The 27,419-nt window shown below is 39.9% G+C and overlaps 1 protein-coding gene across 8 annotated transcripts in view; it reads right to left on the bottom strand.

The window, feature by feature from the left end:
* Window positions 1-27,419, bottom strand: part of xrcc4 (X-ray repair complementing defective repair in Chinese hamster cells 4) — a 383,221-nt gene that overhangs the window by 341,132 nt on the left and 14,670 nt on the right. The window contains exons 2-3 of one of the 8 annotated variants that reach the window (XM_043708498.1): window positions 22,097-22,271; window positions 11,878-11,945 (exon numbers count right to left, since the gene is read on the bottom strand). The exons of 6 other annotated variants lie outside the window; for them this stretch is intronic. The gene's annotated coding sequence lies outside the window, so the exon portion shown is untranslated. The remainder of the gene's footprint in view (window positions 1-11,877; window positions 11,946-22,096; window positions 22,272-27,419) is intronic. One more of the 8 variants, XM_043708491.1, reaches the window with a different exon arrangement.

The raw sequence follows: 27,419 nt of genomic DNA, 5'->3' as shown, positions 1-27,419 counted from the left end.
AAAAATAAGAAGGTAAAAACAATGACTGCAGATGCTGGAAAACAAAATTATTTATTGTATCCGCTGCTCCCGATGCGGTCTCCTCTACATTGGGGAGACTGGACGCCTCCTAGCAGAGCGCTTTAGGGAACATCTCTGGGACACCCGCACCAATCAACCCCACTGCCCTGTGGCCCAACATTTCAACTCCCCCTCCCATTCAACCGAGGACATGTTCCCTCACCACTCAACGCCTGGAGGAAGAATGCCTCATCTTCTGCCTTGGAACAACACCCCCACTCACCTACTGTACTCTATGCTACTTTCTCCCCACCTCCACCCCCCTCTCATTTATCTCTCCACTCTGCAGGCACTCTGCCTCTATTCCTAATGAAGGGCTTTTGCCCGAAACGTCTATTTTCCTGCTCCTCGGATGCTGTCTGAACTGCTGTGCTTTTCCAGGAAAACTAAGAAAAAAAACAAGGTGGCAGTTTTGATTAATAAAGAAGATTGTTAAGTATTGTAAAGAATATCGGGGAGGGGGTGCATGTTATTTGGCCACAGCTTAGGAACAAAAAAAAACATTGCTTCAAGCCACCAATACATGGGAAGGATGTAGAGAAACAAATATGCAAGAAAATTACAGATATGCAAGAATTATCCAATAGTTATAATGTGTGACTGTAATTATTTGACTGTAGACTGGGACAAAAGTATTCTTTATTCATTCACGGGATGAGGTGTCGTTGGCTGACAACATTTATTGCCTAAGCCTAATTTGCCAGAGGGCAATTAAGAGTCAACCACATTGCAGTAGGTCAGGAGTCACATGTAGGCCAGACCAGGTAAGAAATGACAGATTTCCTTCCTTAAAGGAAATTAGTAAACTAGATAGTTTTTTTTCTGACGATTGATAATGGACCTATAGTCATCATAGATCCTTAATTCCAGATAGTTACTGAATTCAAATTCCACCATCTACCATGGTGGGAATCAAATCCGGGTCCCCAGAATGTTATCTGGATCTCTGGATTAACAGTCCAGCAATAATATCACAAGGCCATCGTCTCCCCCCTAGAAGTAGCAGAAAGCACAAAGAGGGACTGAAGTTCCCATAGGACATTCAGGAGAATCTTCTATGAGTATGTCTTCTTTCTGATTGGACTAGAAATGAGGTGACCGAAGTGGATCAAATATAACTCAAGGAACATTTAGGAAACAGACACCATTTTATCAGAAGGTTTAGACTGACTATAGAAAATGGCGAAGAACAATCCAGTGCAAAAACAATTAACTGGCAAAAATGAATTACGGATGTATCTGCCTCACATTAAGTGAAACCAAAGGTTGGCAGGCAATACTAAAACTGAACAACAGGATATCTTTAAAGAATATGACATCAAGTGCTGTCAAGGTATAGTCCCAAATGGAAATGTGTCCAGTCTTTGACTATCCAGGGATGGAAAGATCTGGGCCAACACGACAATTAATTAGTTACTGATACAAAGTGGTCAAATTATTTCCTCTTTAACGTCATTCTCTGGGTCAAGGGTCAGTCTGTGGGTTCTGACAATCTTGCACACAACAGACAATTACATTCCACTTGTGATTATATTTGGTGCTCACAGATTTGAATTTTGAGAGCTGAGGGTTTTGTACACAGTTGCTCTGTATACAGTGGCCTCATTGGTGAATAACCCTAATCAATCTATCCCAGTAAATTGGTATGCACAGATTCAAAAACACGCAAGTCAATAAATGCAATCAAATCTTATAATTGACTCTTGTGGCTATACAAAATTCATCTAAAATACCGGTGGAAGCCAGAAAATTCAACACACCTCTTCTCAATAATGAACAAAGGCTACTTTCTACAGGCTTGGTTATCAGGAATTGCTGCAAGCATGTTATTTGCACTTTGTCACCAGATTTTGTGACTGCATAACGTTGCTCCAAAATTCAATTTTACTCAATGTTACTCAAATAACTGCATCAACATACCAGAATTGTGAGATTTAGTGATAAAATATATCTTTGTATTTTCACTGCTAATTTCATATTCATCTCTTATCCAAGCAGCGACACTAAACTAACACACTTCTCAGGAAACAAAGCTAATTCTCCCAGAATGCAATTTCGCAACTGCATATCAAGATACTAATGAGCTTTAAGAATTTTACACAATACACAATATATTAAAAGTGACCTTTTGCAACAACTAGAAAAGAAGTTTTGAGAGACTGAATTGCTGAAACAATTGAATTGCTGAAACAATGAAATAGACTAACAGTTCCCAACACGAATTAAAACTTAGCAATGAAGAAGCCTCAAGCATAGTTCAAGGATCATTATTGAGAAATAGAAAAAGATTCCCAGAAATAGTGCCATCAAATTTTAATGATGTATATACAATCATTTGTTTATCTTGTCTGAGCATATCTTCCAAAACTATTACAGTACCACAGCTGTCTTTTCCAAGTTCATAAAAAGTTTTTACTACTTCAACTGCCCAAAGTTGGTACCTCCATTGAGGGAAATTGGAAATTTAATATGGGCAAAATTTAAAGATTGCTTTCCATTTTGCAATTCTTAACTCTGTCAATAATGCATTCTGCATTAAATCCTGAACAATGTGGGCTATGGTGAATTAGTTGGGAAAATATTGTGCGATTGGAAAAGAGAGATTTGGAATGTCAAGCAATAAAAGTCAAAATACTGCATGTACATTTTGAACAGCAAGATGAGAATCTCAGGAGTGACTGGTGAGAGACCCATTTGTATGTATTAACATCTCATTACTACCTTTTCACCCCTCCATGTAGTTGAGAGAAAGTAGATGGTGACAATTCCTGATACCAAATTCCCGATGGCGATAATTCCTGAGTGAGTACCTGGTGGGTCCAGCTCATTCTTTGCTCCTCTGGCCACCACCTTGCCAGCAGTTCCCCACATATTAGAGTATACTCCATGGGTAGTGCCCACCTGCATCTCCTGCCCACTTCCAAACTCCACCCTGGCAATTGGACACATGCCAGTCTTTCAAAATCATCATGGCACATTTCCAACTCACTTAGAATATGATTATCTGCTTCAAAGCTATACTTTGGAGCACACTGATATGGCGTACTATCACGCTGCTACCAAGCCATTTGCATGTAGGGACGAACACCCATCTCGTGGATTACAACAGGGTGTATCTCCTGCTCTCTTAGGACCCACTCACACTGCACATACTTCGATGTTCCCAGCATCTTTCACAGCATGGTTTATCATTCAGAATTTAGTCTCACCATACTTGTTTTGCCTTGCCTTTGAACACAGACACAAGCTTATCATCTTTGCTTGCTGTAATCAGTCAAAAGAGTGGACATATTGCTTTACAGCGCCGCGCTACATCAATGCCTGAACTGCAGCATGTGCAAGCAGCCTACACAGAAAACATATGTTTCATCCAATTCAAATGGTTATGTCTGAAGTCCAACAGCAGCAAGTCCTTAGTCAAGATTGACTGTCATCATTAAGGGAGTACGAGCACAGTTATTCAATGTCCTCATCTGTTCTCAGTTAGGGGCTTCAACATGCAGCAGTCAAGATCAGGGGTTCTATATCATTACAAATGTGCCACAGTCACTCCTACAGATCCAAAGCAACTAAATAAGGGGTTACTGCTAAATCACTCAGAACAAGACAGAGGTCAATCAGGGCTATCTATCAAAAATGGTCAGGGGTGAGCCACCGTCAGTCCTGAACAATGATAAGATGTTGTGCTACACTGGACATTAGGGAAATACACAGGATTCAAATATGGCACGGCAATAAGGACAGATATCCCAAATAACTTGAAGCTGCACTCTGACAGTCAATCGGACAGGTGATATTGTAACGTGGCAATACATTCCCCAATGAAATGCCACTCATGCCACCTATGTGCACTCAGAACCCATCGCTTTCCCTTTTCACATCCACTACATGCATGTGAAGAGCTATCTGTACCTGGCAGTTTTTGACCTAGTGCACAGATAGGATTTAAGTATGATGCCAGTGGCAAGTAATTCCACAACTGCGCATAAGAGCAACAGCATATAAGCACGAATCATACATAATAAGGTGAACAGTGAAGAATTACATGAGATAATCTACCAGAGATCAGGGAGAGAATTCCACCAAGAAACTCCCTGAAATTGACACTGAACCAAATTTTTGGTAAAACTCATCTATGCCATTTGGACTTTTCCAACAAGAATATAAATGAAATTTAAATCTTCATGGGAAAACTTTACTGTTCTTTGTGTACAAACTCAGACTTGATTGGTACACAAGTCCTGGCAATACAATCACTGATATCTAGGCAACTCTATTCTTTTGTGCTTGTTGCATCTACTTGTTGGCTTGCCTTATTTGCAAAGACCTGTTGTTATCCCTGTCGATGAATAATTGAAAACACTCAGGTCAGTAACTTATGTTCAAACTGCTGCAAATTTTAAGTGGATCAAACCTATTTCATTGACAAAAAGGAAAATAAAAGAGCACTCATTTCACACTGAATAACTATTTCCCCTAGTGCTGCTGGTAAACTGACAATGCAGAAAAGAAAAATATTTGTTCATGCTATTTCTAACTGCCTCGCACATTCTAATAATGATCTATATTAGTTTAGGAGCAAATAAACTTCAGAACAAATATGCACCCAACATTCAAATAGTGCCTTGAAATCTTTTATAATCATCTAAGCATGCAGTCGCAGCCATTTTTAACATCTCACTCAATTATCATCAATTATGGTAATACAACACTTCCTCCGCATGAGCTGAAATATTAGCCAAAATGACGTGTCCAAGTCCTGGAATGGGAATGAGTCCGCAATCTTCCAATTCATTCACCAAGCTAAATTGATATTTCTCCCTAGAATTCTACATGTACATGATAACTGAACAGAATTAAAGCCTTTTTTGGTTACATGAGCTACTAGGATTTTCAACAATGTTTTCATTATTGAATATTTGCAAGTGTGTGTTTGAACTTTGGAAATCTAATCGATCTCGGAATGACCCAGCAGGGTATTATGAAAATTACAGAATTTTGGCTCAAATTGCAAACAACAAATTGAATTTTCAAACAATTTGTACTAAACCCACTTTGTTTTTCTTTAAATATTGCTTTTCTTCCACAGATGCCCATGTTTATTTTTACAATAACTGTTTACTGCCTTATTCAGTAGTTATATTGTACAGAACACCATAACTTTGAGGATGATCTGGAAAATGGAGGTTTTTAGGTGCAGTAAACTGGCATTTAAATCTAATTATGGTTTACAATTACCACAAGAATAGAAACAATATACTTGTAATGAATTCACCTTAAGTTGTGTTATTAAGCCACCTACATTTCCATTCTTGATGATGAGAAACAACATTAATGCTACTGCGCATGGTAGATTAATTAGTAAAGTGGGATTCAAATGAGATTGCCAATTGGATACAAAATTGGCTTTATGGTAGGAGACGGAGGTGGAGGTGAGAATTGTTTTTCAGGCTGGAGACTTGTGACCAGTGGTGTTCCACAGGGATTGGTTCTGGGTCCACTTTTGTTTGTCATTTATATAAATGATTTGGAATGAGAATATAGGAGGCATGGTTAGTACGTTTGCAAATGACACCAAAATTAGTGGTAAAGTGAACAGTGAAGAAGGTCTAAGTTTACAAAGAGCTCTCGACCAATTTGGTCAATGGGCTGAGGAGCGGCAGATGAAGTTTAAGTATTTAATTGAAGTTAAGTATTGCATTTTGGAAAAAGAAACAAGGGCAGGACTTACACAATTAATGGTAGATCCCTTGCTGAGTTGTAGAACAGACACCTAGCGATTCAGGTACATAATTCTCTGAAAATTGCGTCTCAGGTAGACAGGATGTTTAAGGAGGCATTTCGCATGTTTGCCTTCATTGCTTAGTCCTTTGAGTATAGGAGTTGGGACATCATGTCGAGGTTGTACAGGACATTGGTGAGGCCTCTTCTGGAATACTATGCACAGTTCTGGTCAGCCGGTTATAGTAAGGATTTTATTAAACTGGAGAGGGTTCAGAAAACAATTACCAGGATGTTGCTGAGGATGGAAGGTTTGCGATATAAAAATAGACTGGAAAGGCTGGGACTTCTTCCACTGGAGTATAGGAGGTTGAGGGATGAGCTTATTGAAGTTTATTATAAAAACATGAGGGGAATAGATAATGTGAATGACAAGTGTCCTTTTTCCTAGGGTGGAGAAGTTCAAAACTAGATAGCATATTTTTAAGGTGAGAGGAGAAAGATTTAAAAAGGACATGAGGGGCAACATTTTTACACAGTGAATGGTTCGTGTGTGGAACGAACTGCCAGAGGAACATTGCAGCACAGTACAGGCCCTTCAGCCTTCGATGTTGAGCCAACCTTTGGAACCAATCTGAAACCATTATCACTATTCCATTATCATCCATATGTTTATCCAATGGCCACTTAAATGTCCTTAAAGTTAGCGAGTCTACTGCTGTTGCAGGCAGGGTGTTTCATGCCCCTACTACTCTCTGAGTAAAAAACCTATCTCTGACCTCTCTCCTATATTTATCACTTCTCAATTTAAAACTATGTCCCCTCATGCTAGCCATAACCATTCGAGGAAAAAGGCTTTCATTGTCCACTGTATCTAATCCTCTGATCATCTTGTATCCCTCTATTGTTGCCTATTAACCTTCTTTTCTCTAATGAAAACAGCCTCAAGTCCATCAGCCTTTCCTCATAAGACCATCCCTCCACAACCAGGAAACATCCTATTAAATCTCCTCTGCAACTTTTCCCATGATTCCACATCCTGCCTATAATGAGGTAACCAGAGCTGAATCCAATACTCCAAGTGTGACTGCACCAGAGTTTTGTACAACTGCAACATAACCTCAGAACTCAATCCCTCCACCAATAAAAGCTAACACACCGTACTCCTTCTTAACAACCCTATCAACCTTGGTGGCAACCTTTAGGGATATATGCACATGGACACTGAGATCTCTCTGCTCATCCATACTACCAAGAATCTTCCCATCAACTCAGTACTCCTGTTACTCATTCCAAAATGAATAACCTCACACTTTTCCACATTAAACTCCATTTGCCATCTCGCAGCCCAGCTCTGCAGCTTATCTATGTCACTCTGTAACCTGCAACATCCCTCCGCACTAATCACAACTCTACCGAACTTAGTGTCATCTGCAAATTCACTAACCCATCCTTCTATGCCCGCATCCAGGTCATTTATAAAAATGACCAACAGCAGTGGCCCCAAAACAGATCTTTGTGGTACACCACTAGTAACTGAACTCCAGGATGAACATTTCCCATCAACCACCTTCTTCTTACAACTATCCAATTTCTGATCCAAACCGCTAAAGCACCCTCAATCCCATGCCTCCGTATTTTGTGCAAGAGCCTACCATGGGGAACCTTACCAAGTGCTTTATGGAATCCATATACACCACTTCAACCGCTTGACCTTCATCCACCTTTTTGGTCACCTTCTCAAACAACTCAATAAAGTTTGTGAGGCCTGACCTACCCTCCACAAAACCATATTGACTATCCCTAATCGAATTATTCCTATCTCTTATAACCTTTTCCAACACTTTACCTAAAACTGAAGTAAGGCTCACTGGTCTATAATTATCAGGGTTGTTGTTACTCCCCTTCTTGAACAAGGGATTAATGAGAAAAAAAAGGATATGATGATCGTGTAGCAAATTTGCTATCTTCTGGTCTTCTGGCACTATTCCTGTAGAAAATGATGATGTAAAGATCAAAGCCAGAGGCTCTGTAATCCCCTCTCAAGCTTCCCAGAGAATCTGAGAATAAATCCCATCCGGCCCAGGGCACTTATCTATTTTCACATTTTCCAGAATTGCTAACACCTCCTCCTTATGAGGTGGTGGATGCAGGTATGGTTACAACTTTAAAAGACGTTTGGTTACAAATATGAATACGAAAGGTCTGGAGGAATATGGGCCAAATGCAGGCAGGTGGGACTAGTTTAATTTGGGAACATGGTTGGGACTGGTTGGACTGAAGGGAGTGTTTCCATGCTGTATGACTCTATAGCTCAAGCTATAATTGAGTGTAATAATACAAACTAACTCTGATTCATTGAAATATCATTTACCATGTTTCAAATAAATGGTATTTATAGTATAACTATTTTCAGTTAGTCTTTCAATTGTAGAAGCTATTTGCAATTTCAATAAAATGACAGCAATGTTTCAGATGGTAACACATTCACATTGACTTAGAAGGTATTGGTTCATGTCTCACTCCAGGGGGAGTCTTGCCTTCTCAGGATTGAGGAAACTAGGTCTGGGTTCCCTAGAGTTTTGAATAATAATTGATGCTATTATTAGAATTTTTATAGGACATGACAGGGTAGATGCAAACAGGATGGTTCCCCTCGATGGTGACTTGAGAAACAAGGGACTTAATCTCAGGATAAAGGTTTGGCTATTTATGATTGAGATGAGGAATTTTTTTTCACTCTGAATGTGGCGCATAGTTGGATTCTTTAACAAAGAGAGTCTGCACAATCATTGGGCTGGTTCAAGAGAGAAATTGATAAGCTTCTGAAGATTAATGAGAAAAAAAGGATATGATGATCGTGTAGCAAATTGAGCCATAATCTAACTGAATTGCAGGGTGGTCACAATTTGAAGATTAGTCCTTCAAACCTATGTTTTCATGATGTGGCCATCTATTTGTGATGTAATTGAACACTTCACTGAGTACCATATCCTTGCAAGTTTCTTCACTAATTTCTCTGGCAGAAACCAGCGTGCAATTTTCATATCAAGTAAATCATAGGTACTATATAATTCAGCAGCTAGAACTGAATCAGCCATTAAAGGAAATCTCAGTAACACTCAAATTTACAGAATCTGTTGATTTTCAATGTTTAATATCCCACCACTGGCTGATTTTATTATTTAGTCCACTTTGCTCAAAGACTATTTGTGCTTTCTTAGAATTCTTCAACGACAGACACTCTTACTGATCATGTGAAAGTAGCTTAAGCCTGTTTAACCTTCTTAAGCCAATTTCTTTTCATCAGGGACACTTTGTTCCTTCCTTCTAGTACCAATGGCAAGAAATCAAGTGGAATATGATGATGCATCCAAACTTCACCCAACATGGGAATACTATTATTGGACTAAACAGTTTTGCATCAGGAAATATGACCAAGGAAGTTCTTGTACTCTCCTCTGAGCTAACAATGATAGTTAAAGCAGTGTCAATGATCAAAGTAAGTTATCAAACTCTGATTTTTTGCATTTAATTTGGAGGTAGAATTATTTCTTTCCTTTTATCCTTCATGTAGTCATTTTCTTAGTCTCTGATGGGATACAATTCTCCATCTTGTTACTCAATATTATTTCAAATAGCAGATATAAAAACTGAAAGCATTTTCAAAGACTTCCAGATTTCTGAATCAGCTTTGAATTTACTACAATTTTAATCTGATGCATGGTTGCAACTTAGTGTTTGATTGTATCTTAGAACACTACAGTTTTCTCTCCTCCAACATTCTGTGTATAACGGACTTTTCCCCAGGCAGAACAGTTTGATTTGAAATAGGGCAATTAAATCTTGGTGGCTACCATGACAACAATAATATCTAAATTTCAGACTCAGACTGGGAATGTGGCTGCCATTGCCTGGAACCACTGAAATACAATGGACCTCCCCACAGAATGAGGAAAACCCCTTTGCAATTTGCACCCACTCTGTGATTTTCATAACAGTGGCCCCATTACAGGTCTTCTTTCATTTCATTTCATCTCATCTTATTATCACTGTTGAAAAGCTTGGACTACATTTTTTTTTACTCTTCGGCCTCCCACAAACATGTTCATTAAATTGTGCCAAATCCAAAGTAACAAGAAAGTTTCTTTAATTCAAGAATGCAATTTCCAATATTTGCACTGCATCACAGTTTCCTTTGACTCTTAGTGCAATCTCATTCTTATTCATGACACTATACAACTCAAGAACTTGATAAATTTCATAACAGCCCATACAACTAAAATCTAAAGAGTTTACTGATTTGATACCACCTCATTATCATTTTCCCTTATCAAGATGAGAAAAACATTTATTTTGCTTCATCCCTTATGTTATTAATTTTGAGCCAAATGTGTAGCCTTTCATTCAAAATTATACTAGTCCTCTTTGTTGAGGTTGAATTCCTCCATTGTACCAAATATGCTTTCAGTGTCATTCTTTCAACTATGTACAATTGTGTCTCACTGGGTATCTATATGCAATATTAAGTTGGAATAATCAGGATATAGGCTCGGCTACAGGCAGCCATTATTTACAACTATATCTCCTCACTCATTTAATTATCAACACAAATCTGAATGTTATTCAGCCCTTTTTGTACAGAGTACAATTGCTTCAGAGGGCTCTTGTGGTGCACTGGCAGCATCTCTATCTCTGGGCAAGAATAAGTGAGTTCAAGTCCCACCTGTCCCAAACATGCGTTCTTATATTTTTTTTATTATCTAAGCAGCTGTGAATGGTGCTGAACACTGTCTCAATAATCAGTAAAAATTCCCAATTCTGACCTTATGGATGAGGGAAAGTCATTGATGAAGTAACCAAAGATGAGCAGAACAAGGGCCATAATTTGACGAAAACTGCAGTGTATCTTGGGACTCACACAATAGGCCTCCAGCAACCATAACCATCTTTCTTTGTGCTCCAAACAGTGGAGAGTTTTCTCCAGTTCACATTAACTTCAATTTTTGAAGGTTCCTTAACATTAGACATGGTCAAATGCTGCCTTGATATCGAGGAGCCACTCTCACTTGATCCTTGGAATTCAGTTCTTTTGTTCATGGTTGAATCAAAGCTGTAGTGAAGTTAGGAACTGAACAGCTATCCTGGATCTTAGCAATAATTTGCTCACCAATGCTCAATTAAATGTTACTTAATAGTACTGGCAATGACTCTTACCATACCTTTGCAGTTGACGGAAAGTACACCAAAAGGACAGTAATTATTGGATTATTCATGCTCTTTCTTTGACAGGACAAAATTACACTGCTGGATAAATACCTTTGTTGTAGTTAGAGTAGAACATCATTGTTAGGGCATAACTAATTCTGGAGGACGTCTTCACTACTGCAGTCAGGATATTGTCAGAGTCCATAGGCTTTGCTGTTTCCAGCATTGCCAGTCATATAGGCAAACTTCTACCGTTTTCTGCAGCAAAGAGAGTGTCCGAAAGACTATGTTGGTTACTTGATGCCTAGATTAAAGACAACTCTTCTGGGCTGGATGTAAGTAGAATTAGGAAAGTGGTTCCACTGATAGGTTAGAAGCAGCCGGATGCTAAATTAAAAAGCAGAGCCACAAAGGAATAACCTTTGGATGACGACACATGCTGTGAAAATTGGTACAGCGTAAATAAGATTAGAGGTAAATATGTGGCTTAAAGATTGGTGTGGGAGAAATGGATTCTGCTTCAAGGGGCACTGTCATCAATATGGGGAAAGAGAGCGCTGTACCATTTGGAGGACCTTTATTTGAATCATGCTGAGACCAGTGTCCTGCCGAATCATAAAACTAGGGTCGTAAATAAGACTTTAAACTAAATAGAGGGGGTGGGAGTTCAAGCGAAGAGAAGTTTAAAAATCAAAAAAGAAACCACAGAGCAAAACTGCATATCAGTAAAGATGTGAAGACTGCAGCAGAAATTAAAACTGGAGGGAGAATAATAATGGGGGTGAAAAAAATCAAAGCTTAAGGCTCTTTGTCCAAAAGGATACAGCAATTGTAACAGGATAAATAAGTTTATGGCACAAATAGAAAGAAATAAATATGACTTGATACCAGTTACAAAGACGTAGCTTCAGGCTGACTTGGACTGTGGGAATTCGGTATTCAAGCTATTCAATATCCTAGAAAAAGACACAAATGGGAAAGATAGTGTCAACAAACAATGGTATTGGTGCAGTGGTGACCAGTAATTTATTGCACCTCTAATGTGATTCGGTATCAGTTTAGGTGGAAATAAGGAATAGCAAGAGGTAAATGTCACAGACAGGAGTCATCTGCAGGCTCCCTGAATACATGAAGCTCTGAGCCAGGAGGGCCAGATTCAAGTCCCACCAGCGGAATTCTTTACCACAGAGAATAGTCAACTATACTTGAGGCTGTGATATCCAGATTTCTAATAATTAAGGGATTCAAGGGTTATACGGATACAGCAGGAAAACGGAGTTGAGGTTGGTCAGATCAGCCGTGTCACTGAATGGTGGAGCAGACTTGATGGGCCTAATGGCCGAGTTCTGCTCCTACCTCTTATTGTCTAACTATGAAAGACAGAATTGTCGAAAGCAGACTGGGCATCTAAATGAAGAGGAAAATCAGTGAATGAACAGTGGCAGATATTTAAAGAGTTATTTCACAATGTTCAGTGTTATGAAGGTGGAGAAGTGTACTGTACTTTTAAGAGAGTGAAGGACTTCTCTACCAAGTGCTGGAGAATTTACAATGTAACATTTGGTTCAGAGCAGATAGCACTGACTGAGTTGCTTTGAGACAAAAAACAAATTCGAATTCAGCCAATAAGTTTAAATTATATCCCAAAAATACCAAATTCCAATAAAGTTTGAATTTAGTATATTGACAATCTTAAAAACCAATGACACAATCCAATGCTTTGGGGGTACAAGACCAGGGAAAATTGAATAGTTGAAAGGAGAACTGCCAAGCTACCAGTATGTAAAGACTGCCTGAAAAAATAGTTCTCTTAAAAGTACCTTTATCAATCAGTAACCTGTGAAGCAGAATACCCAAGAAGAAGAAAAGAAGACCATAATATAGAGAAGAACCGAAAGCTGCCTGGTTTTGAGTTAAGAAGTTTTGTTTTGGAAATCTTAATTGGGTATTTTATCTAACTAGTATTGTAGAAGGGGTAGGTTTGAGGAAGGAGTTGTAATTAGTTGTTAGTTAATCATTCTCTGTTATACTTTAAAAAATAAAGTTGTTAATTTTTACTTTAAACAGTTCTTTGCCTCTCAAATTTTCACAGATGACTGCACGGAATACATTTTTCTATGTTGCTGGTTTAAATTAAGCAGGACAGTTTACCCCATGTCGTAACATTCAGCAAAAATTTATTCCAGTGAAAAAGGACTTGATGGCAAAGATGAATCACAGTGCTTTTATAGCTCTTTAAAAAGAGAGTCATTAAATTAAATGTTGGACCTGGAAGGACAGGGAAATGGCAGATTATTTAAACCAATATTTTGCACCAGTCTTCACAGTGGAGGGCACTATTAACATCTCAAAAGTAACAGATAAGCAAGGTGTTAATGGAAGAAATGACCTTCTAACAGTCTATCACAAAGGGTAAAGTATTTGATAAACTAATGGGATTACATTTGGGTAAATTACCAGGACACAATGATATTCTTTGAGGATAAAACAAGTAGAGTTGATAAAGGAAAACCAGCAAATGTAGTGTATTTGGATTTCCGAAGGCATTTGCTAATGTGCCATACAAAATATTATTACATAAGGTAACAGTATTAGGGGTAATTTGTTCGCATGGATTGAGGTTACCAAGAGACAGCTGTGATTAATGGATCTCTCAGGTTGGACAGTGGGGTACCACAAGTTTCAGTTCTTGGGCTACAATTATTGACTCGGAGGAGAGGCAGAGTGTAGTTTTCTGCAAATTTGCTGATGATACAAAATAGGTGGGAGGACATTTTGAGATGAGGGCATAAGGAATCAGTAAGGGGATATAGATAGATTGAGTGAATGAGCAAACTTTTGGCAGATGGAGTTTGAGGTCATGCATTTTGGTAGGAAGACTCCAAAAAAAGTGTAGCACAAAAGCACCTGGAAGTGCTTGAGCATGAAACACAAAACCATTAGCACATAATTAATTAAACAAAGAAAAAGAAACAAAGAAAATTTACAGCCCAGCAACAGGCCCTTCAGCCCTTCAAGCCTGTGTTGATCTAAATCCACTGTCTAAACTTGTCACCCAATTCCTATCCCTCTGCTTCCCCACCTACTCATGCATCTGTCCAAACGCATATACCGTGCCTGCATCTACTACCTCTGCTGGCAACGTGTTCCAGGCACCTACCACCCTCTGTGTAAAGTACTTGCTGCATGTATCCCCCTTAAACTTTTCTCCTTTCACCTTGAACAAGTGACCTCTCATTATTGAATCCCACATCCTGGAAAAAAGCTTATCTCTATCTACCCTGTCGATACCCTTCATGATTTTTTAGACCTCAATCAGATCCCCCCATAATCTCCTTTTTTCCAATAAAAATAATCCTAACCTACTCAATCTCTCTTCATAGCTAGCACCTTCCTTACCAGGTAACATCCTCGCAAACCTTCTTTGCATCCTTTCCAAAGCATCCACATCCTTTTGGTAATGTGGTGACCAGAACTGTACATAGTATTCTAAATGTGGCCGAACCAATGCCTTGTGCAATTTTATCATGACTGCCAACTTTTATACTCAATTAAGGGAGCAGATGGATTTTGGCCCCTTATTGCTAGGGGGTTGGAATTTAAAAACAGGTAAATCTTATAACAACTTTATAGGTAGCTGGAGTACCGTGCACAGTTTTAGTCCCCATATTTGAAAAATAATATACTAGCATTGAAGGCTGTTCAATAGTGAATTACCAGGCTAATTCTTGGGACGAGGGGACCGAATTATCAAGAATGGCCTTTATTCATTAGACTTCAGAAGAACAGTGGGGTGGATGGCCATGGCGGGGGGGGGGGGGTAATCTTATTGAAACATGCAAACTTCTTAGAGGGCTTGATAGGGTAGATGTTGAGAAGATGTTTCCGTTAATGGGAGAATTTCAAACATTACTGGTCTGGCATGAAAGAATAGTTGAAGTCTCAAGCAGATCACTATGATCTCGTAAAATGGTGGGGCATGCTTTGAGGCAAATGGCCTACTTTACTCCTTTTTCACATTTTTTTAATTTCTTAATAATATGTGGAATGAATTGTCTGAATTAAATGATAGTGGTAACCTGAGGGGGCACTTCTGGCTGAAGGTGATTGCAAATACTACAGCCCATTTCCACTTATCTACTGGATTTCCTAATCATTGTGTTAAGGGAGGTATGTGGTGTCTCCTTCTCCTCCGATTAGTGACTGGCAGCTTTCACAGAGCCTTGAATTGCTTTCTTGATATTGGCCCACTCCATTGCATGTTCCTTTTGCTCTCTGACATGCACTGTGCTCCAGGTTGAGTGAAATCGATTTCCATGCTACAGAATTTTGAGCAGTAGCAGGATACAACAATGGGAGATTCAATGCAATTGAGGAGAGCCATAAAGTTATTTTAATAAAATGAAAATAAAATTCAATAGAGCTTTATGCAGCCTACTGGAGCCAGGCCAAGACTTGAAAAATACTGAAAGATTTTGAATAATTGACTTTGATTGTTCAAGACGCAATTTTACATCATTCACTGGTTTACAGGTTTTGTATTGTAAAGCAAATCTGCATATAATACCACTGTGATTATAAACATGTAAACTGAGAACTTAACCTAGATAAAATCAATTTTCCATTGCTGTAGAACAGTTTTCTACTGTTCCAAGTATACAATAGAGCTTATTTCCAGTTTCATTGAAGATCTTCAAAAATGAGGAATGATGTGGAAGAGAGATTGAAACATCTTAATAACTATTGTATAACAGAAGCATTCTTCAGCATATTTACTGAATAAGCTCCATTGAACTGAACCGCACATGTAAACTATAACACTTCCACACTTGGTACTATGTGGCTTAATTTAAGTTTGTACTAACTAGTTTTCCATTATTGCAATTGCAAACAGACTAATTGCTTACAGTGATTTATTCTGTCATTAAATTTTATTCTGCCAGGCAGCATACAATGTGCATGTTCTTTTATCAAATGAATTTATTCACTGTTTTATGCTATTCATTTGCCAACCATTCAGCTGCGATAAAACGTATGCTCAGCCTTCAAGCCACCTCAATTGCTTCAATTGCTATGTGCTCCATTCTTTCTCCAAACTTAATGACACTTCCTCTGTAAGTGAGTCACAGCTGAGTGTCTTTACTTCAGATTGGACACTTTCTTCCTGTCCAACTTTGTGGAATGGGTGGCCTCCAACTCCCTTTGTCGACACAAACAAACTGCCCTTTTGTGACAGTCTTTGAACTGTTTCATTTGTGAAAACAAGTCCAAACTATGCTAAGCTAAACCAAGCCCATTCTCACACTACCTTATTCAGTTCTTCCTTCTCTACCAGAAACTTCTAATTTGGCTGCATTTCTCTTTTCCATGGAAAACTATAAATTGAAGTCATGATTCAAACAGTAGAAAATCTAAAAATTCTCTTGAGAGTTCCTGTTTCAACATAGCTAATCTCAAAGTGAATTTCGAAGTTAGAAACACAAAAGTGGCATTGTCTCAATGCTTCCACTGAGCTAATTTGAAAATTTTGCTTTCCCATATATGAAAGTAGTATTTCTTCTCTTCCATCACAACATTTCACAACATTTTGTAACATTGCCTGGGAAAGCTGCAAAATATGGTCTCAATTTGTCTCAAATAACCCGAATTACACCTCAATAAAGCTTGCAAAGTCATGGCCAAAGCAATATTTCTTAGACTTACAACATATTTGTTTTCCAAAATCCATCTTCATCCTTTAATCCTTTTAACAGTTACACTATATGCACTCAATTCATCCAACTTTACAGCACCAAAAGAAGCCAATTCAAAAAAAAAATTGTGACTGCGTCAGCTGAAATTAAATAACCCAGTTTAATCCCATTTTCTTGCATTTGGACCAGAATCTTGTAGTTGTTCACTCAAGATGCAGCCCCATCACCTTTTAAAAAGAATTAAGGGTTACCATCTCCACTTCTCTTTCAGGATGTGGGTTCCAAGAACCCTGTCAATGCCTGGTGAAATTATATTTTCCCTTATCTCCCATCAAATCCAGCAATCAATCACTTCACGTCTGTGCTCTCTGGACACTGACCTTTCTGGAAAGGTAAGTGGACCCTTCACATCCACTCTCTCATGCCCCCTCACATCTCAAACAAAATCTCCATCAGCCTCCTCAGTTTGAAGAACAATACCAGTCTTTCCTCAGAGCTGCAATCCTGGCAACATGCTTGTACATCTCCTCCGTAGCGATCAGAATCAAAAAACAGTACTCAAGTTGTGGTCTAATTAATTATTTATTCAGTTTCAGCAAAAGCCTTCCTGCTCTTACATTTTATAACTTGGCTAACACAGGAGAGGATTCCAGATGCAGTCTGATCCGCCTTGATGGCCTGCCCTACTATCTTCAAAATCAGGACTCGTGGGCATTCACTCTAAGGTCCCCCACCGGCTCTATACCTCTCAGTATTCTCCTACCATGTCTGGTTTCACACCCCAGATGCATCATCTCTTAAAGATGAATTCCTTTTGCCACTTCTCTACTCACCTGACTAATCCAGCGCTATCTTCCTGCAGTCTACAGCTAGCCTCCTTCCTATGAACGAGGCGGCACGGTGGGTCAGTGGTTAGCACTGCTGCCTCACAGCGCCAGGGTCCCAGGTTCAATTCCAGCCTCGGGCGACTGTCTGTGTGGAGTTTGCACATTCTCCCTGTGTCTGCGTGGGTTTCCTCTGAGTGTCTTTGGACTGTGGGAGGAAACCGGAGCACCCGGAGGAAACCCACGCAGACACGGGGAGAATGTGCAAACTCCACACAGTCAGTCGCCGGAGGCAGGAATTGAACCCGGGTCTCTGGCGCTGTGACGCAGCAGTGCTAACCACTGTGCCACCATGCCGCCCACAAGGTGCATTATTCAGAGGGAAATGGGTCTGGGTGGGTTACTCTTTGGAGGGTCGGAGTGGACTGGTTGGGCTGAAGGGCCTGTTTCCACACTGTAGGGAATCTAATCTAATCTATATTGTTTGGCCATTAACAGAATTTGAAACACAAGTTGCCAATTAGATCATCACATCCAAGTTTAATATGACTCTCCAGTCACTCTACTCTGAAAATACCCAATCTTATCTGATCTCAAAAATGAAGTAATCTCAGGCCTGGTTAATATGTCAAAGGGAATACAGGTGCAATAGGCTCAGCCTGTCGTTATGACTAAGTAGTTAAGCTGAGGAGTTTCAAATCCATTGGGATTTCTCCACATAGTTTGAACATGTCAACTACATTTCTCTTCATCTCTTTGTACGGTTTTGTAATTCAGTGGTAATGTCCCTACTTCTGGGGTTGAAGATCTGGGTTCAACTCCCACCTATGCCCGAAGGGTGTTATAGCCTGTTAAATGACTGAACAGGTGAATTAAAATTATTTAGCTCTTTAACAGGAGCTATCCCAAGCTGTCCTTCTTCCCATTTATCTACTTAGATTTTCCCTTTTCAAAGTCTTATCCAAATTCTTTTAATCATGTTTAAGCCACTCCCTCAGTAAAGTAGTAGTTATAATTCTGAACTAATAATCCAGAGATAATGTTTAAGTGCACCATGGATTCAGTATAAAAACACTGGAAATAAAAGGTAGCATCAAAAAGGTGACTGTAAATTTGTCAAATTATTGTAAAACCCTAACTGACTCATTAACACTCAGGATAAAAAAACCTGCCAGTCTTGCACCATTTGATTAATATTGGGGCTTTAATGTTCATCACCAATTGTGGTTTGTTAGTACGTCTGGCCAAGCTGGACGAGTTACAAAGGACCAAGCTGCTAGACTAAGTCTGCAGCAAATAGGGAGGGTTCCAAGAGAAGAAATTGACCTTGTCCTCCTCAATCTGTCTGTTACAAATGCATTTCGGTTGGACAGTAGCAGTGACAGACTCCATATAGTCATTGTGGAGACAAAGTCCCTTCTTAATTTTGAGGATACCTGCCATGTATAACACTATCAGCATGCTAAATGAGGCAAAATTTGAATAGATCTCACAACTCAACACTGGGCATCACAATACACTGTGGGCCATCAGCAGCAACAGAATTGTATTAAACCACAATCTGTAACTTCCTGGTCAAACATATCCCTCAATCTACCATTATCAACAGGTAGGAGATCAACTCTAGCTCACTGAAGTGTGCAGGAGGATATGCTAAAAATGACAAGTCAAATTGGTTACAACACGAGATCACTTGCATGTTAAATAACATACAAAGTATGCAATAGATGGACCTAAGTCATGCTACAACCATCTGCTCACACTTAAACTAAACCAAAGAACTGCAGATGTTGGAAACTGCTGAAACAAACATCTGACCCATTCTGAAGAATGGTCACTGGACCAAAAATGTTATGTCCAGGCTGCATGACATGCAGGGATGAGGAGGCTAAGGGGAAACCTCACTAATTAGTCTGTGTGTCCATTCCTACAAATGATTTGGAGGTGCTGGTGTTGGACTGGGGTTGACAAAGTTAAAAATCGCACAACACCAGATTGGACTATAACCTGTTCCTACAAAGGTATAGTAGATGTAAGTAAATGTGCCATCTTTTAGCAATAAATTCAGCTGATTTAAATGTACCTTAAGAGTGTAATGTTTGAGAACTTGAAAGGGTTCAGAAAAGATTTACAAGGATGTTGCCAGGGTTGGAAGGTTTGAGCTATAGGGAGAGGGTGAATAGGCTGCGGCTATTTCCTACAGCTGAGGGGTGACCTTATAGAGGTTGTAAAATCATGAGGGGCACAGATAGGGTAAATAACCAAGGCCTTTTTTCTCCACTTTAGGCAAGTCCAAAACGAGAGGGCATAGTTTTAAGGTGAGAGGGGAAAGTTTTAAAAAGGATCTGAGGGGCAACGATTTCACACAGAGTGTAATATGTGTAGGGAATGAGCTGCCAGAGGAAGTGAAGGCAGGTATAATCACAACACTTAAGAGGTATCTGGATGGGTCCATGAATGGGAAGGGCTTAGAGAGATATGGACCAAATGCTGGCAAATGGGACTAGATTAATTTAGGATAGCTGGTCGGCATGGACAAGTTTGATTGAAGGGTCTGTTTCCGTGCTGTCCATCTCTATAACTATGACTCCATAATCATTGAATTAAACATCGAAGAACAAACTCCACAAATCCTGAACAATTGGGAGGCGCAGCACATCAGTGCAAAATACAAGACTCAACTATTTGCATCCATCTTCAGCCAGAAATGCCAATGGATGATTCATTTCAACCTCTTCCAGAGGATCCCAACAGCACGGTTGACAGTTCTCAACCAATTTAATTCACTCCTATAGTATCAAGAAATAGGTGAAGACACTGGATCCTGTAAAGGTGATGGGCCCTAACAACATTCCAGCAGTAATAGTGAAGAAGGCCTGTACTCCTGAACTTGCCAAGTCTCAAACCAAGCTGTTCCAGTACAGTCACAGCAAAGGCCGACAGTATGGAAAATGACCTAGTGCTGTCTCTGTCCTGTTGACATGTAGGAAGAACAAATGCAACCAGCCAATTACAGCATTATAAGTCCACTGTAGACCACTAGTAAAGTGAAAGAAGTAGTTATGAATACTGCTATCAAGTAGCACTTGTAAAGAATAATGGTCAGGGAGTCCAGAACTAGAGGGCATAGGTTTAGGGTAAAAGGGGAAAGATATAGAAGAGACCTAAGAGGCAACTTTTTCACATGGAGAGTGGTATGTGTATGGAATTAGCTGCCAGAGGAAGTGATGGAGGCTGGTACAATTGCAACATTTAAGAGGCATTTGTATGGGTATATGAATAGAAAGGGTTTGGAGGGATACGGGCAGGGTGCTGGCAGATGGGACTAGATTGGGTTGGGATATCTGGTCGGCATGGATGGTTGTTTCCGTGCTGTACATCTCTATGACTCTATGACTCTATGACTATAACCTGCTAAATGACACTCAATTTGAGGGTTCCGTCAAGACAACTCAGCTCATAATCTCACCACATTAGTGCAAATATGGACAAAAGAGTTGAGTTCCACATGTGTGGCGACAGTGGCTACCCTTGACAGCAAAGAACCCCAGGAAAACATCTAACACATCTTAAAATGTACATATACAATACTCAAATTTATTTCCTTCAACTGTAATAAAACTCTTGAATCACATAACTAGTCACATGGTGTCTTTAATTCCCTTACTATTCCTTCACCTACATCATCTTGGATTAAGCAGGACTTTATTTTTAAATAATATACTGAGTATAGAATTGACCAATTTTATATAAATAAAGAGCAACTAATGAATTACACTGTTCAGTAATTTGACTTTCAAACTTTTACATCGACAGAGTGACCTCATCAACACTCTCATTCACTGCAAGCTGTCATTTGACAATTATCACATTATTTTGAACACTATACTCTAATTGGGTATTTTGCCTCAAATTGAAAGTGGTTAATCATCAAAACTAACCAACTATTAACCAGATTCCTAGTATTAGGAGCTTATCTTTACAGTTAGTTGGCAAAGGAATTGTGGGAATGCAGTGGGCACTGCAACAGACATAAACTCTTCTAGTCAAAAGACAGGCTTAAATAGTGTCATAGCGATGTACAGCACAGAAATAGACCCTTCGTTCCAGCACGTCCATGCCGACCAGAGATCCTAAGTTAATCTAGATCCATTTGCCAGCACTTGACCCATATCCCTCTAAACTCTTCCCATTCATGTACCCATCATGATGCCTTTTAAATGTTGTAATTGTAACAGCCTCCACCACTTTCTCTGGCAACTCATTCCATACACACAGCACCTTTTGCGTGGAAAGGTTCCTTCTTAAGTCCCTTACAAATCTTTCCCCTCTTATCCTAAACAACAGCTTGCACTCCTTTTGCTAAATGCTGACAGGGAACTACTCTTTGTATTAATTCATGTGATGTGAGCATTGCTAAAATTTAGCGTGGCATTAATTGCTACAGTCATTACACATCTGATGTGGGTGCCTTGATTAGCTGTACATACCTGCTGTCGGTATACTTTCAGTTCTGTTTCTACATCCAAATGAAATTTCAGAAATACAATATTAATTTATGTCAGAAGTACTAACATTTCAGTAGCTTACCACAGGTTTCAGGGCTGAGCCCCTTGTTGTCCGCGATGTGCATTAATGATCTCGAAACAAATGGAGGAGGTACCACCAGTGAGTTCCCAGATGTCACAAAAATCGATGGAGCATGTAAATAGCGAGAAGGAAAGCCTTCGACTACAGGACGACATAGGCGGGCTGGTCACATGGGCTAAATAGTGGCAAATAGAATTTAATCCTGAGAGTGTGAAGTGATGCATTTTGGGAGAACAAACAAGGCAAGAGAGTACATGTTGAATGCAGGATTGTAGAAAGTACAGAGGATCAGGCAGACTTTGGTGTGCATGTCTATAGATCCCTGAATGCAACACAGATCAGGTGGTCAAGGCAGCAGATGGCATACTTAGCATTATTAGGCAGGGCACTGAATACAAGAGCAAGGAGATTATGATGGAGCCGTATATAATATTTTTTAGATCATAGCTGGAATACTATGTGCAGTTCTTGTCACCACACTATAGGAAGGATGTGAGTGCGCTACAAACAGTGCAGAATTGATTCACCAGGATGTTGCCTGAATTGGAGTGAATGAGCGATGAAGAGAAACGAGATAGATATAGTTCATGCAGAACAGAGGAGGTTATTCAACCCATCAGGTCTATGCCTACTTATCTACATTAATCCTACTTTCCAACACTTGGCCCATAGTCTTGAATGTTATGGCATTTCAAGTGCTCATGCACATATTTTTTAAAGGTCGTGAGGTTCCCTGCCTGTATTACCCTCTCAGGAATTCCAGATTCCCACCAGTTTTCCTCAAATTCCCTCTAAGCTCCTGCCTATCTCCATAAAATTATGCCCCCTCTTGATTTTCCCTTCAACTAAGGGAAACAGCTGCTTCCTCTGCACCCTGCCCATGCCCCTCATAATCTCACATAACACTTAATCATATCACCCCTCAACCTTCTCTCTTTAAGAAAACAACTCAAGTCGATCTAGGCCCTCTTCATAGCTAAGATATTCCATCGTAGGCAACATCCCAGTGAATCTCCTTTGCAACCTCTCCTTCCTATAGAATGGCAAGCAGATCTGAACATAGTACTCCAGCTGTGGCCTAATCAAAGACTTGTACAACTTAAACATAACCTCCCTGCTCTTATAATCAAGCCATTATTGACAAAGAAAAGTGTCATGTATACCTTCTTATCCACTTTATTAACCTATTCTGCTAGCTTCAGGAATTTGTGGACAAGCACCCCAAAATCCCGGTTTCTCCGAGCTTCTTAGTGTCCTGCCGTTCATTGATTATCCCTTGGCTGGTCTTGTATTCCTTACAGTGGAGAAAGTTGATTGAGGTGCACAAATTTCTGAGGGGCATAGAGCCTGTTAATAGGGAGAAACATTTCCCTGAGTTGAGGGGGAAACAATCAGGAGGCACAATTTTAAGGCAATGTGCAGTAGATTTAGGGGGAATTTGAGGAAAATGTTTTCACCCAGAGGATTGAGTAGTGTCTGGAACTCGCTGCCTGAAAAGGCGGTCGAGGCCAGAATGTTCAAGACATTTAAGAGCTGTTTAGAGGAGCACTTGAAATTACATGCTTTCCAAGGCTATGGGCCAAGTGCTGGAAAATGGATGGCTGTTTGATGTTAAGCATGGAAACGATAGGCCAAAGGTCTCTTTTTGTGCAGTACAATCTCTCTGACTCTCCATGATGGTAGTTTACTTAATTAAATGTCACAGTACATAGAGGGCCATGGAAACCAGAAGATCTGTCTGTCACTGATAAGTCGAAAGATCTTTCTCCTTTCATGATTGAAAAAATGTTACAAACTTGTGGAGTTCAACAACTTATATTTATATCTGAAAGGAAATCGAAAATTATCAATATCCATCAAGGTATTACAGAGCAGTAAGTCAAAAGGAAAATCAGGCAGTGTAAGAAAAAAAGCTTCAGAAACCACAAAGCTCCAAGCTTAAGATGCTGCTTTGAAATCACTGTCTGTTTTCTGTGTTTGTAAGCATATAGCATCATTTGTATGTTTTCCACTTTTGAGTTCATTTTACTGCCAACAGCAGCTGGCAGTTAGTGAAGACTGTCTGTGTTCTCCCCTGTCATTGATTCTGACAGTGCAGACACTAATGAATTAATGTTGATCTTGGCATCATTGTTGGTAACTTATTACCAAGTCATTTGCTACTGATATTTATATTATACAAAGGGATACTGTATACATCAATGTGCGAATTCCTCCCAAACATAGTGCAATCTGAAGGAACTTCCATTGTAAAAGCATTACATTCCTGTATATATCCATTCAGTGCTATGGAACTGATAAAAAGTAGTAGTTTGATTTTATCATCTTTGCCTCAAAATAGTCAAAGACACTGCAACCAAAAGCTTTTCAGGAAGAGGGATCCAGGGCTCTCAGCTCTTGGAGAGAAAAAAAAAATCACCTTTTCTATTTAAATGGGTAAGCCCTTGATTTTTAAACAATGATCCCAAGTTGAAGACTCTCCCAAAAGAGAAAACATCTTCTCCACATCTACCATGTCAAGACCCTCCAGGATCTTATGTCACAGAGTCACAGGGTCATAGAGATGTACAGCATGAAAACAGATCCTTCGGTCCAACCCTTCCATGCGGAACAGATATCCCAACCCAATCAAGTTCCACCTGGCAGCACCCGGCCCATATCCCTCCAAACCCTTCCTATTCATATACCTATCCAAATGCCTCTTAAGTGTTGCAATTGTACCAGCCTCCACCAATTCCTCTGGCAGATCATTCCATACACATACCACCCTCTGCATGGAAACGTTGCCCCTTAGGTCTCTTTTATAGTTTTCCTCTCTCACCCTAAACCTATGCCCTCTATTTCTGGACTCCCCCACCCCAGGGAAAAGACTTTGTCTATTTATCCTATCCATGCCCCTCACAGTGTTGTAAACCTCAGCCTCCGATGCTCCAGGGAAAACAGCCCCAGCCTGTTCAGCCTCTCCCTAAAGCTCAAATCCTCCAACTCTGGCAACATCCTTATAAATATTTTCGGAACCCTTTCAAGTTTCATAACATCTTTCCAACAAGGAGACCAGAATTGCACGCAATATTCCAACAGTGGCATAACCAATGTCCTCAACATGACCTCCCAACTCCTGTACTCAATACTCTGACCAATAAAAGAAAGCATACCAAACGCCTTCTTCACTATCCTATCTACCTGCAACTCCACTCTCAAGGAGCTATGAGCCTGCACTCAAAGGTCTCTTTGTTCAGCAACACTCCCTACGACCTTACCATTAAGTGTTTAAGTCCTGCTAAGATTTGCTTTGCCAAAATGCAGTACATTGCATTTATCTAAATTAAACTCCATCTGCCACTTCTCAGTCCATGGGCCCATCTGATCAAAATCCCCTTGTAATCTGAGGTAACCTTCTTCGCTGTCCACTACACCTCCAATTTTGGTGTCATCTGCAAACTTACTAACTGTACCTCTTATGCTCGCATCCAAATCATTTATGTAAATGACAAAAAGTAGAGGACCCAGCACCGATCCTTGTGGCACTCCACTGGTCACAGGCCTCCAGTCTGAAAATCCATCCTCCACCACCACCCTCTGTCTTCTACCTTTGAGCCAGTTCTGTATCCAAATGACTAGTTCTCCCTGTATTCCCTAAGATCTAACCTTGCTCACCATGGGGAACCTTGTCGAACGCCTTACTGAAGTCCATATAAATCACATCTACCGCTCTGCTCTCATCAATCTTCTTTGTTACTTCTTCAAAAAACTCAATCAAGTTTGTGAGACATGATTTCCCACACAAAAGGTCATGTTGACTATCCCAAATCAGTCCTTGCCTTTCCAAATACATGTACATCCTGTCCCTCAGGATTCCCTCCAACAACTTGCCCACCACTGACATCAGGCTCAATGATCTATAGTTTCCTTGCTTGTCCTTACCACCCTTCTTAAATATTGGCACGTTAGCCAACCTCCAGTCTTCCGGCACCTCACCTGTGACTGTCGATGATACAAATGTCTCAGCAAGAGGCCTAACAATCACTTCTCTAGCTTCCCACAGAGTTCTAGGGTACACCTGATCAGCTCCTGGGGATTTATCATCTTTATGCGTTTCAAGACATCCAGCACTTCCTCCTCTTTAATATGGACATTTTTCAAGGTGTCACCATCTATTTCCCTACATTCTATATCTTCCACATCCTTTTCCACAGTAAGTACTGATGCAAAACACTCATTTTCTGTAGCTCCACACAAAGGCCGCCTTGCTGATCTTTGAGGGGCCCTATTCTCTCCCTAGTTACCCTTTTGCATTTAATGTATTTGTAAAAATCCTTTGGATTCTCCTTAATTCTATTCGCCAAAGCTATCTCATGTCCCCTTTTTGCTGTCCTGATTTCCCTCTTAGGTATACTCCTACTGCCTTTATACTCTTCTAAGGATTCACTCAATCTGTCTATACTTAACATATGCTTCCTTCTTTTTCTTGACCAAACCCTCAATTTCTTTAGTCATCCAGCATTCCCTATACCTACTAGCCTTTCCTTTCACCCGAACAGGAATATACTGTCTCTGGATTCTAGTTATCTCATTTCTAAATGCTTCCCATTTTCCAGCTGTCCCTTTACCTGCGAACATCTGCCCTCAATCAGCTTTTGAAAGTTCTTGCCTAATACCGTTAAAATTGGCCTTTCCCCAATTTAGAGCTTCAACTTTTAGATCTGGTCTATCCTTTTCCGTCACTATTTTAAATCTAATAAAACTATGGTCACTGTCCCCCCTGACACCTCAGTCAACAGCCCTGCCTTATTTCCCAAGATTTGGAGATGCCGGTGTTGGACTGGGGTGTACAAAGTTAAAAATCACGCAACACCAGGTTATAGTCCAACAGGTTCAATTGGAAGCACAGTAGCTTTTGGAGCGTCGCTCCTTCATGACCACCTGATGAAGGAGCGACACCCCAAACGCTAGTGTGCTTCCAATTAAACCTGTTGGACTATAACCTGGTGTGTGATTTTTAACTTTATTTCCCAAGAGTAGTCAAGTTTTGCACCTTCTCTGGTAGGTACATCCACATATTGAAGCAGAAGATTTTCTTGTACACACTTAACAAATTCCTCTCCATCTACACCCTTAACACCATGGCAATCCTTATGTGTTTCAGTCAAGTTGCCTCTCACTGTTCTAAATTCCAAGGATACAAACACAGCCTATCCAACTACTACTCGCAAGTCAAAATACACATTTCAGGTAAGAGTCTTTTTTTTTGGATTTCCTCCCTCTCATTTCCTGATTCATCACTACTTCTGCAATGTGACTTGTATAATGAAGACAGATACAA

The sequence above is a fragment of the Chiloscyllium plagiosum genome, chromosome 2 (genome assembly GCF_004010195.1).
Source record: "Chiloscyllium plagiosum isolate BGI_BamShark_2017 chromosome 2, ASM401019v2, whole genome shotgun sequence".
Taxonomy (NCBI): domain Eukaryota; kingdom Metazoa; phylum Chordata; class Chondrichthyes; order Orectolobiformes; family Hemiscylliidae; genus Chiloscyllium; species Chiloscyllium plagiosum.
This window is presented reverse-complemented; position numbering and strand designations above follow the sequence as displayed.